The sequence below is a fragment of the Tachyglossus aculeatus genome, chromosome 17, assembly GCF_015852505.1.
Source record: "Tachyglossus aculeatus isolate mTacAcu1 chromosome 17, mTacAcu1.pri, whole genome shotgun sequence".
Lineage (NCBI taxonomy): Eukaryota > Metazoa > Chordata > Mammalia > Monotremata > Tachyglossidae > Tachyglossus > Tachyglossus aculeatus.
In genome coordinates, this window is record NC_052082.1 from 6513331 (window position 1) to 6527246 (window position 13916).

The window sequence follows — 13916 nt, forward strand, 5'->3', positions numbered from 1 at the left end:
TATAGAGACGTTCCCTACCCAACATATTAACCAGGATAATAACTTATTTGGGGGCTTGTGGAGGCAGGCTCATTAATCCAAAGAACAAATCCACGAAGAAGAAAGTAGCCTTTTAAAGATTTATCCTGCATAATGATTGCACTCCAGTTCCTTTTTGATGCTGCTACTTCTCTTTAACAAAATAAGTTAGCTTCAGGCATGCTTGTCTTCAGGTCCAAGAGCCCAAGATCAGAGAAACATGGGATGATTTTGCTCTGAGCAAATGATAAGCTGACTTGATTTTCAGGGAGCTATATCAAGTTCTTGGGGAGGAATCGCAGGCACAGAAGACCCAGCTCTCCACCCTTAATGGCCTATTAAGTATAGCCTATCAATGGCCTGTGGGATCTCTCAGGAACGGTGTCCTGAAAGCAGACCCACTGTGAACGGCTTTTTAGAAAATGAATTCTTCAAATCAATCACTCAAGAGGAACTGTGGGGATTTAAAATAAGCAAGAAGGTGGGATGGTCTGAGCTAAAGAGCAGATAGGAAGGATTTCAGTGTAGCAGAAGAGGAAAAGAGATCCTTTTGTTTAACATTCCTGGTTCCCGATGGCAGGTCATGGAAGAGTTAACATTGAAACCACATACTCATGACTAACCTTCTCTCCCCTTACACGCGGCAAAGACCCTCCCGGTTTCCCGCCACTTGTCTTGATTCATTTGATACCTTCTGCCAACTATGAGTCTTGTCTTCTAAAGTGGCTACTTTACCCATAAATCAAAGGATAAAGGATCAAATAGGACAAAACAACAAAGCAGTAAAGTGCTCACTTCAGGGTTGAAGCCAATCTAATTAATTTTTCATTTAGTTCTGATGTATTAGAGTTCAATCAATTAGGGATTATGTTTACAGAGTTGTAGAAGGAGAGGAGACCAGGTCTTCATTTGTTTCCTAGACTGTCCAAATTAGTCAGTTAAATGATCCCAAGAGAGACCATAAAGGATACGAACAGGACCTTGGAAGTACCCTGTCTTTTAATTACAGACGGAATCATCTCCACTTCCTGTAGACCTTGAACCTTTTACTGAAGGACAGAATTCTGCACATTTGGAAGACACAACCTTATGAAAAGTTTTTAAAACTTTCGCCTTTGGTGTTTTACCTGGACACAAGCATTAAACTAAATCACAGATATGTACATAAGGGCTGTAGGGCTGGGGGTGGAGTGAATATCAAGTATTTAAAGGGTTCAAATCCAATTTGAAGGGCTATGCAGAAGGGAGTAGGGGAAATGAAGGTTTAGTCGGGGAAGACTTCTTGGAAGAAATGTATTCATAAAGATTTGAAGGTGGGGAGAGTGATGATCTGTCGGATATGAAGTTGGAAAGGGTTCCAGGCCAGAGGCAAAATATGACAGTGAGTAAGTAGTTAGGAGTGGAGGTAAATAGGCAATCCCAGCAGGTTCTTGATGAGTGGGAAAACATGGACTGAAAGTTCTTTTAGAAGACTGATCCGGGTAGCAGGAAGAAATATGGACTGGAGTCGGGAGAGACGAAGGAGGCTGATGCAGTTGTTGGAGAGGGATAGAATGAATGCTTGGATCAGTGCAGTAGCAGTTCCGTTGGGCTGGGAAGTGTGGACTGTAGTGATGTTGTGTTAAAATGGTCCTTGAAGGGCCATCTGAGGAATTATAGATGGGGACTGACAACTGCCACTGTGAGGGGTCCCAACCCTCAGCCCTGACCTTACTAAGATGGCTCTCTCTGGGAAGTGTGTTGATTCTTTCAGGAACTTCAAACGGCATTCAAAACTCTTGAAGTTCTTAACAGAATGAGCCTTATGGGGCCTGTGACAGTTTCTGAATGTGAATTGTCAACTCTTTCCTTGCAGGTAGAAGAAGAATCAGAAAATGATGTTTCAGAGTATATGTTGTAGCCTAGGTGAGTTATCAATCAATCAGTGGTATCGATTGGCTACCTACTGTGGGTGGAATACTGTAGACACAGCTTAGGGGAGTCCACCAGAAGGAAAGTTCCATGAGGACAGTGATCACGAGTCTTAATAATAATTGTGATATTTGTTAAACTCTTTAAGTACGTGCTAAGCACTGTGTTAATTGGTGGGATAGCAGCATGCCTCAGTGGAAAGAGCACGGGCTTTGGAGTCAGAGGTCGTGGGTTCAAATCCCGGCTCCACCAACTGTCAGCTGTGTGACCTTGGGCAAGTCACTTGACTTCTCTGTGCCTCAGTTACCTCTTCTGTAAAATGAGGGATTAAGACTGTGAGCCCCCCGTGGGACAACCTGATCACCTTGTATCCTCCCCAGTGCTTAGAACAGTGCTTTGCACATAGTAAGTGCTTAACAAATGCCATTATTAATATCATTATTATTATTATACAAGACAATAAGGTCAGATATAGTTTCCGTCCGGCAAAGGGCACACAGTCAAAGTAGGAGTAAACAGGTGAGTAAACTGAGGCACAGAGAAGTTGAGTTACTTGCCCAAGGCCATAGAGCAGTTAAGTGGCTCCCAGGTTCACACACTCTTTCCACTTGGCTACTCTGACTCTTTCCTGATGTCTTCTCCCAAGCACTTATACCAGAGCTTCGCACTGAGGAAGTCATCAATCCATATCACTGACAGGGACTATGGTGATTAGATTAATGAATTTGGAAGTTATCTGCTTAAAGGTGGAGTCTAAAGGCATGTGTGAGGGTTAGCTCCTCAAAACAAAGAGAGTATGCAACCCAGAACAGACCCATTGAGCATTCCAAGCAAGCTTTCCTAGGCTTTCCTAGGCAGTAATAGACGTAGAGTCTTTGTGGATTGCTACATGAGGGCTGCTCTCTGTTGAACAGCATTGAATCATTTATCAGTTGGGGTTCCATGGACATCTTCTGGGTGGCTCTGTTGGGAGCCTGCTCGCTTCCACTTCTGATGGCAACCGTGCCGTCCCAGTGCTAGCATTCGCAAGTTGAATGTTCTCAGGTTGGAATCCGAGGTCTGACATTGTCAGCTGTCTTGATGCTGAGTATCGCTGAACCCGGGAGCTCAGCACTGCCGAAGGAGCTCACAAAAAGGATGCCGAGCGAATGCACAGCTCCCTCATCGGCCTCAGTTACGGGCCCTGTTCCTTTACAATTCAGTAACCTGAGTATTTATTTGGTTGGAGACCGAGGGCAGTTAAGATCAAAAGCAGTACTACAATGCTCTGCACACAGTAAGCACTCAATAAATACGATTGAATGAATGAATCGACCGGATTCCTTGTCTATCAAAATAAGATATATTTCATCTTCCCCCCACTTCTTTTTTGCTCTAACCCGAGTGTACTTTTTTTGTCTGTTTTTTAAGTCATATGCTGCTTTTTTTTGAACCGTTGTTGTGGCAACCAGACTACTTGTCCCAACTTCTAATTTTAGACAACACTGCCATCCAAAACACGTGTTTCTTTTGTAACTTAGATTTGTTTGCCAGGGTTGTTGTGCTTCTGCCTCCTGGCTCACTGCCTCTATCCTTGCAAATTATAGTAGCTCTCCGGCATTGTAGCTAGTCTTATGCCCAGGGTGGGACCCCCGGACTTCCACGTTGATTTCTAGCCATCCTCAGCACTTGGGTTCATAGTGACATTTAATAATTTATTGTGGTTCTATAGCTGTTCAATATATTTCGGTCTGTTTCCTGTCTAAGAGTGTAACTTCTCTGTAGGCAGGTGACGGGTCTTGTAGGTGAGTCAATCGATTAATCAAACAATGGTACTTACTAAGCACTTTCTGTATGCAAAGCACTCTACTAAGCACTTGGGAGAGTTCAAGAGTCTGTAGACATTATCCCTGCCCACAAGGAGTTTTCCATCTCTGCTGTACTATCCTTAGTCCTTAGGGCATTGAATTGCATCCAACGTGTACCAAAAATATTAGTAATATTATTTCTATTGCCACCCAGGGAATGAATAGAATCAATATCCAGTTGTTCTGCTGAGTCTGCTTAACATACTACCCACTTACTAAGTCTTCTCGATAGCGGTGCGAGAGGTAAATCATTCATTTGAGGGTGACGAGAAGTGAAGGGGTGAGGCAGGCTGTTCAGTCCGTGTTTCCCCACTCCTCAAAAACAATGGTTGCCCATCCATCTCCACATCACACTGAGACTCTTTATAATTGGCTTTATTTTCCCCTCTTATCTTATCTCGCTGTTTTCCTATTACAACCCAGCAGGCTCATGCCAACTTTCTAATGCCAATCTACGCACCGTACCTCAAGTTCATCTATCTCACCACCAACCACTTTCCCACATACTCCCTCTGGCCTGGCTTGGAACTCCCTCCCACCTCATACATGACAGATCACCACTCTCCACACCTTCAAAGCCTTTTAATAACCTCATCTCCTCCAAAAGGTCTTCCCTGATTAAGCTTTCATTTCCTCTACCCCCTCTCCCTTCTGTGATGCCTTTACACTAGAATTTATACCATTTACTCACCCCAACTCAGCCCCAAACAACTAACTGAAATAAATTATGTCGATGTACATACCTGTCTCTCCCTCGATACTACAAGCTCATTGTGGGCAGGGAACATATTTACCATCTCTGCTGTACATGTCTACCATCTCTGTTGTACTCTCCCAAGAGCTTAGTATGGTGTTGTGCACACAATAAGCACTCAATAAATACTATTGTTTGATTGATTGATGGGCCATCTGCCTATGAGAGTTTACTCCAAGAACTGAAGGATTAAAGATTAGGACTTCTAAGGACTTTCCTATTTTGTCATAGAAGAGTCAACCAGGGCCCTCTTCCATGTCCTCAAGCCTCAACAAAATGGATTTAGGTCTGTCAGTTTCCTCTTTCATTTGAGGAACATGCATCTTGGTCTATGGCTTTATTCCAGCTACATAAGTAAAAGACCAAATCCCAGAAACAGCAGTGCATCCACAATGTTACTGGAGAAGGATTAGTCATCAAAACTGGAGAAGATTTCTGGAGTGGTTGTCAAGGACAATAACCACCCATGACCTTCCTCAGGCATCCTTTTTATCGAAGGGTGTTTTTGTTACTGAGCTCGCAATTCAGTTGACATCTATCAAGCTGTAAACCCAATTGTCACTCAATCCATATTTTCAGGCTCCCATTCATAATTTATTCATTTATAAGCATCACTTTGGTGAAGGCTCAACATCATGCCTAAAGTGTTCTTTCCTCAGAAAAAAAGAGTACTTTCTCCCAGTGGACTGAAATCCTCATTTCAGAGGCTTTATACAAAGTCCAAGATTCTGGCGAAGCTTTTATTGTGACAAGTCAAGTATAGGTATAGTTTTCATTTCATATTCAGTGTGCAGAGACACAGCATAAGTTATTGTCTGTTCCAGGTGAGGTACGCTGTTTGGAACTGATTCAGTAAGTCGGACTGAAATGCTTGCATTTGAAAGTGATTTTTCAAGGTGTTTTCCTTTCCTTTCTCACAAGAAAAAGTGATTTTCCTTTCTCAGTCTTGTCAGTCTCTCCGATGAAAACTTGGAGACACACGACTCTAAAACTGTAAGACCACCCACAATGACCACATGCAGGCTGCCAGGGGAAGTGACTGATTTACCACAAAATATATTTCTTGGACTGAATGGTTGGCAGCGTTGGCTGAAACTGATTCCCTTCTCTTAGTCCCTTTTGCTGAAGTGCAGTATTTTCTCTCCCTTCCAGGATGGAATACATAGTGTCTCCTGTTGGTTAAGAAACTACCTCCTGCTCTGTTGTTGACCTTCTGGTTATGCTCCCAGAAAGAATCCCTTATCCATCTTTCTGGACTCAGAAATCTGTCACAAGCATAAGGTTCCCAAGAATAATGATTCAGATTTCTCAAAGGACTCGAGAATCCTCAGATTTGCTGAGAAATGCATGGCACAGGATTGTCGGCGATGGTTGGACATCTTGTCTTGGGTGAAACTCTGAAAAAATGAAGTTTCTGTCACTATAATGAGACAAGATCCATAGATCTTTGGACACGTGCTCCACTGCACCTTGTATTTTGGGAGAATGGGTTTCATGAAGGAATTAAATGAAACCAACAACAACAACAAAAAAAAATCCAGCCTGGACATTGTTTCAACCATTGGTTCAGATGCAGGTCGTCTATCTCTCTATGCATCATCACAACTGAACTCACCTGTTCCTCTCAGCGGTTTTCCCTGTCGAGCCTGCAGATCCAAGATGTCGGTAAAATGTCTGCTGGCTCCTTTTCATCCATGAAAGCTCTCACTACAAACTGCGTTTTCAAGCCCACGGTGAGGCTCATGAGGTTGATGAACCATTTCCCTTCCGGGCCCACCAATCGACTGTAGTTCAGGGCTTTTGGTTTTTGTTTTTCCCCTTTGTCATAATCAAATAGTCACAAGCTTGGATCTTAATGGACCAGACACAGGCTGAGAGGCGGGAGAGATTTTTCCTCTGTGAACTTCAGTCCAAATACTATTCCAGGAATGAACTCCCTTGATAAAGACATCTATTCCGGCAGAAGAACGGATGAGAGGTTGATACATTGAGGGCCTCTAAAGACACTACCATACTGAAAGGTGCAAAAATTAACCTCACAGAAAAAGGGGCCATAAAAAATAAGGGCACATTCACCGTTCTCTCCTGCAAGAAGAGCCTGTTCCAAGTTGCCAGGCCTTCGGACGGACTTGAGTTACCAAATCCACAGGGTTTCTCTATCCGTCTGTCGATCACACAGCATCCTGGACGGAGGGAATCGGGCACCCGGGCAACATTATCCTCGGCAGCTGACTGACGACTCATGGCAGAAGACTTCTCTGCCACTTTGTTCTCTCTGATGACACGGTGAGGGAATCGGGGCTTTCAAAGCTCTCAGGGACTGATACGACAAGGGCTAATCGTCCTCTATCTCCCAGAGGTCCTGTCATTCCCATCTCCCTCAGATTCTCCAGCTGCCGTTGTGTAATTGAAGACGACGACAGAGCTAAGGGGAGCCGATCTGTCTTATTGCGTACAACTAGGTAGACGGCTTAAGGAAGACTAAGGCAAAGGAAATTGCCATTTATCGGAGTCTCAGAGGAGTGGGCCCCCCCTTCCTAGAGATGCTGAATTTCAATCATTCATTTCCCTAGGGGAGGAGCAGGATTGGTGCAAGAAGCTTAACAGGCTGGCAATGTTGGCTGAAAGGAAGGCACTTTTCTCTGGTTTGGGCATCACTCTCTCGATCCATTAGCCGGCTGTGCCCACTCCCAGAAGCTAAATTAGCCTCTTGGGGTGAAGACATGTACCAAGGTGAAGCAGAGAGGCTGGCATTAGTTTATAAAGTCAGGGAGTCCCCTATCATCTAAATGAAACTCCTTATCGACCTTGGCACTATCACCTGCATTTCCAACAATCAAAATCACACTGGTGGCTGGGTGTTAGCCTGGGTTTGGGAAGCATCAAGGCCTAGTGGAAAGAGCACGGGCCTAAGAGTCAGAAGGACCTGGGTTCTAATCCCGCTCTGCCACCCTGCTGTGGGACCCAGGGCAGGTCTCTTTAATTTCTCGGTGCCTCAGTTAACGCACTGGTAAAATGGGGATTAAGACTGAGCATTAGGTGGGACAGGGACTGTGTCTAACCTGATTAATTTATCTACCCCAGAGGTTTGAACAGTGCTTGACATTTAGTAAGTGCTTAACAAATACCATCTAAAAAACAACAACAACAAAAAAAAACAACCCCTCATTAGGGGAAGAAGAGTCATGGTTATCATTATTATTATTGTTAGTAAATAATGATATGAATAATAAAATTAGTAACAATAATAGGAATAATAATTATTGAGGTATTTGTCAATTACTTACTATATGCCAAGCACTGTGCTAAGTGCTGGGAAACATGCAAAATAATCAGGTCAGACACAGTCTCTGTTCCACACGTGGTTCACGGTCTAAGGGGAGGGGAGCAAAGAATTTGAATCCTCATGTTACAGATGAGGAACTGAGACTCAGAGAAGGTACATGACTTGATCAAGGTCACACAGCAGGTGAATGGTGGATCTGGGATTAGAAGTCAAGTCTCCTTGACTCCCAGTCCCAGCCTCTTTCCGCTTAGACCACAATGATTTCTCCAGGACGGGGCAGGCTCAACATGTGTGATCCTGGGCAAATCACTTCACTTCTCTGTGCCTCAGTTACCACATCTATACCATGGGAATTAAGACTGCGAGCCCTAGGAGGGACAAGAATGGTATCCAACCCGATTAACTTGCATATCAGTCAGTGTTTAGAACAGTGCTGGACACATAATAAGCACTTAGCAAATACCACCAGTCTTATTAGTATTATCTCTGAATTTCCAGGGGGCGCGGGCAGGATGGGTCACTCAGGGTCCAAACCAGAGGTGAGAAATAAACTGTTTTTCTCCTAGAAGCTCCTGCCCTCTGTGAGAATTGGGGGAAACCGGAGGAGAGAGGAGGGGTAAATGGGTAAGAAGCTCAGAGCAGCCCCTGTCTGACTGGGCTCCTGTTTCAGTTGCTGCCAAAGGAATTTGCAGAGACCTCACGGGAGAGAGTGTTGGGGAGACATGGGGGAGGGAGAGGTTCCTAGGCAGCCCTGCCTAGGGGCTCCAACACTCTGCCAAGCCCTCTAATGACTGCAATAGCCATCCTGTGCACTTGTTTAGGGACCAAGTGCATGGCAGAGTTTTCCAAGCTAATTGCCTTTATATCTACTGCAATCATTGCATTCGTCCAAGGGGAGAGGCGGAGGCTGGGGGGGCCGGAGGGGGGAGAGAGAAGATGATATAAACACCGCCTTTTGGGCACTCTCCTTAATTATTCAGCTGTCTATTAATTATGTGATTTCACAGTTCATAGACCTCAGAAGGTGCCGCCAGAAATGGATCGAATGCCCTCTGGAAGAGTCAGCCGGGGGCAGTGGGGTGCGAAAGATGTGATTCTCTGCAGCTAGAAATCCAGCCGGGTGGCAAAAGAAAAATTTCTCTCCGGATTAAACGGCAGGAGAGCCAAATATGCAGGTCGCTTCTTCAGTCAATTGTATTTATTGAGTACCTACTTTGTGCAGTGCACTGGGGAGAGTACACTATAACAATGTAACAGACATACCCAGGTAAAGGCAGGTAAGGGGAAGTGAGTGGATTTCCCAAGGTGGATTCTGGGAAGGCGCTCTGATAAATGTGTCCGTTTTCCTAACTTTAGGTCAGTCAGCCACAATTATTAATTGCAACAATGTGCCTGGGATTGAGAGGAGGGCTGGGGGACATAAGAAGACAGAGCTATCCTGAGAGATAATTCTTCTCTAGGGTCTGTTTTCAGCCACGTCGTTTCTGTTTTTCCTGAAATAGATTCCTCTCAATCACTCCGCTGAGGAGCTGTTCAATAATAATAAATATTGTGGTATCGTTAAGTGCTTGTTATGAGTCAAGTACTACTAAGCATCGTGGTAGGCACAAGATAATCAGGTCCCACATGGGACTCACAGAGTAAGCTCACCTCTAAACTGTAAGCTCACTGTGGGTAGGGAATGTGTCTGTTATATTGTTATGCTGTACTTGATTAATCTATCAGCCTTCTTTCTGGCCTCCCTGCCTCCTGTCACTCCCGACGCCAGTCCATACTCCACTCTGCTGCCAGATCATTTTTCTACAAAAACATTCGGGCCATGTTTCCCCACTCCTCGAAAACCTCCAGTGGTTGTCCATCCACCTCCATATCAAACAGAAACTCCTGACCATTGGCTTTAAAGCACTCATTTAAATCCCATTGCCCGCCCCTATAATAATAATAATGGCATTTATTAAGTGCTGACTATGTGCTGGGGAGGTTACAAGGTGATCAGGTTGTCCCACGGGGGGCTCACAGTCTTCGTCCCCATTTTAAAGATGAGGTAACTGAGGCCCAGAGAAGTTAAGTGACTTGCCCAGAGTCACACAGCTGAAGTGGCGGAGCCGGGATTCGAACCTCTGACCTCTGACTCCAAAGCCCGGGCTCTTTCCACTGAGCCACGTACCTGGCTCCTTTCCAACTACAACCCAGCCTGCACAGTCTGCTCCTCTAATACCAAACTTCTCACTGTACCTCAGTCTCATCTATCTCACCGCCAACCACTTGCCCATGTGCTGCCTCTGGCCTGGGACTCCATCCTTCTTCATAACCGGCAGACAATTACTCTTCCCCACATTCAAAGACATATGGAAGGCCCATCTCCTCCAAGAAGCCTTCCCTGACAAAGCCCTCCATTCTTCTTCTCCTGCCCCCTTCTGCCTCACCTTGACTTGCTCCCTTAATTCATCCCCCCTCCCAGCCCACAGCACTTATTTACGTACCCGTGGCTCAGTGGAAAGAGCCCGGGCTTTGGAGTCAGAGTTCATGGGTTCAAATCCCGGCTCCGCCAATTGTCAGCTGTGTGACTTTGGGCAAGTCACTTAACTTCTCTGGGCCTCAGTTACCTCATCTGGAAAAAGGAGATTAAGACTGTGAGCTCCCGTGATTACCTTGTAATCTCCCCAGCACTTAGAACAGTGCTTTGCACATAGTAAGCACTTAATAAATGCCGTCATTATTATTATTATTATTATTATTATTATTATTATTATTATTATTACTTATTTGTATTAATGTCTGTCTCCCCCTCTAGACTGTGAGCTCATTGTTGGCAGGGAATGTGTCTATTATATTGTGCTCTCCCAAATGCTTAGTACAGTAGTCTGCACACAGTGAGCATTCAATAAATACAACTGACTAGCTGATTGACTATATGGGAGATATAGATTCCAGTTTCACATATTCATTCATTGATTCAATCACATTTATTGAGCACTTACTGTGTGCAGAGCACTGTACTAAGCACTTGAATAAATTTAAGGAACTGCACAGATAAATAGATCAGCCCCGCAGAGTTCCAAACTGGCTGGACCTCAGAAAGTAAAACCTCCTTGATTATTGTCTAAGGAAAATGCAGCAGCTCACCGAAATTCCTTTTGAATCAGTCGTACTTATTGAGCGCTTACTGTACTAAGCGGTTGGGAGAGTACAACATTATCACATTCCCTGCCCACAGGAAGCTAAAGCATTTGATCTCTTGGAGCTCCTGAAGTTACACCATGTGGCCAAGGAGAGTTCAGTAGCTTATGCATAGATATAAGTTTCATAGACAATAGCCTGAAGCCCTTTTCCGCAGAGAAATTCATTCATTCATTCATTCATTCAATCGTGTTTATTGAGCACTTACTGTGGGCAGAGCACTGTACTAAGCGCTTGGGAAGTACAAGTTGGCGACATATAGAGACGATCCCTACCCAACAATGGGCTGTGTTTGTGTTACTGCCAGATCCTGGAAGGGCTCCCCAATTCCAATTTCACCAGCCACCTGAACCCCAAAGCAGGAGGGCCCATCCTCTGGTTCAGAAGTACATGTGGTTCCTGGTCCAAAGGTATTCATTCATTCAATCACATTTATTGAGAACTTACTGAGTGCAGGGCACTGTACTAAGTGCTTGGGAGAGTACAATATAAGGTACCCATATGGCGTATTCATTCTTAGAACTGTGCCTTGCACATAGCAAGCGCTTAATAAATGCCATCATCATCATTCATTCAATCGTATTTATTGAGCACTTACTGTGTGCAGAGCACTGTACTAAGCACTTGGAAAGTACAATTTGGCACCAGACGGAGACAATCCCTACCCAACAACGGGCTCACAGTCTAGAAAGGGGGGAGACAGGCAACAAAACCAAACAAGTAGACAGGCACTGATAGCATCAAAATAAATAAATAAATAGAATTATAGCAATATATGCATCATTAATAAAATAAATAGAATAATAAATATGTACTTATATACACAAGTGCTGTGGGGTGGGGAGGGGGGTAGAGCAGGGGGAGGGAGTAGGGGAGGTGGGGAGGGGAGGAGGAGCAGAGGAAAGGGGGGCTCAGTCTGGGAAGGCCTCCTGGAGGAGGTGAGCTTTCAGTAGGGCTTTGAAGAGGGGAAGAGAGCTAATTTGACAGATGTGAGGAGGGAGGGCTTTCCAGGCCAGAGGTAGGAAGTGGGCCAGGGGTCGACGGCGGGACAGGCGAGAACGAGGAGCAGTGAGGAGGTTAGTGGCAGAAGAGCAGAGTGTGCAAGTTGGGCTGGAGAAGGAGAGAAGGGAGGTGAGGTAGGAGGGGGTGAGGTGATGGAGAGCTCAGAAGCCAATAGTGAGGAGTTTTTGCTTCACAAAATGAAATGCAGAAGAGATTACTGCTCTAGACTGTAAGCTCATTGCGGGCAGGGAACATGTCTACCGACTCTGTTGCATTATACTCTCTTAACTGCTTAGTACGGTGCACACAAAAGCACTCAGTAAATGGCACAGACTGATTGCTTAGCATTTTTAGCATTTTCCTAGTCACAGAATAAAATGACAGTGCTGGAATATCACATTCTCCCCCATTCCCCTCTCAAATCTGGGGAGAATGTAGCTCTTCTAAGATGAAAGTGGTATTTCAGATTAGGTTATCAATATAGCAGTCTTCAAGAAAATCAAATATTGAGTTAGAAAGAAGATTGCTTTTACTGGAACTTCAATGAAAAACATTAAAGTCAGTTTGTTTGGGCAATAAACCTATGAAAATCAAATTACCAGACTGAAATAGTCATAGTGACAAGGCTTAGTATTATGATCCTAAGCATATATTAATGAGTAACAGACAGAAACCATAGGGCCTGTAATTCAATGATGCAGTATACTAATTGTCCTCTTTCCTTTGTTATGGATCTGCCCACAAAGCATCCTGTGAAGAACAGAGGCTCTTCAAAGGATCACCCCTTCTGTTCCAATAGCTCTTGGCACCTTGAAAAGCAGCTGCAGGCTCCTGGCAGGCTCCTTCTACCTCTCCCTGTGTACTATAACCAGGTCTGCAAGAACTCACTCCCCACTCTCAGTTTCAAGGCTGTCCATCCCCTGGCCCCCTCCTACCTCACCTTCCTTTTCTCCTTCTCCAGCCCAGCCCGCATCCTCCGCTCCTCTGCCCCTAACCTCCTCACTGTACCTCATTCTCGCCTGTCCCACCATCGACCCCCTGTCTATGTCCTTCCCCTGGCCCGGAATGCCCTCCCTCCACACATCCACCAAACTAGCTCTCTTCCTCCCTTCAAAGCCCTACTGAGAGCTCACCTCCTCCAGGAGGCCTTCCCAGACTGAGCCCCCCTTTTTCCTCTTGCCCTCCCTCCACACATCCACCAAACTCTCTCCCTCCCTTAATAATAATAATAATAGCATTTATTAAGCACTTACTATGTGCAAAGCATTGTTCTAAGCACTAGGGAGGTTCCAAAGTGATCAGGCTGTCCCACGGGGGGCTCACAGTCAATCCCCATTTCACAGATGAGGTAACTGAGGCACAGAGAAGTTAAGTGACTTGCCCAAAAATCACACAGCTGACAGATGGCCGAGCTGGGATTTGAACTCATGACCTCCGACTCCAAAGCCCGGGCTCTTTCCAGTGAGCCACGCTGCTTCTCCAAAGCCTTCTCCCTTCAAAGCCCTGCTGAGAGCTCACCTCCTCCAGGAGGCCTTCCATGACTGAGCCCCCCTTTTTCCTCTCTTCCTCCTCCTCCCCTCCCGATCACCCCCCCCACCCTCCCTCTGCCCTACCCCCTTCCCCTCCCCACAGCACTTGTATATATTTGTACATATTTATTACTCTATTTTACTTGTACATATTTATTACTCTATTTAGTTTATTACTGATGTGTATGTAGCTATAATTCTATTTATTCTGACGGTATTGACACCTGTCTACTTGTTTTGTTTTGTTGTCTGTCTCCCCCTTCTCGACTGTGAGCCCGTTATTGGTTAGGGACCATCTTTATATCGTGACAATTTGTACTTACCAAGCACTTAGTACAGTGCTCTGCACACTGTAAGTGCTCATTAAATATGATTGAATAAATGAACGA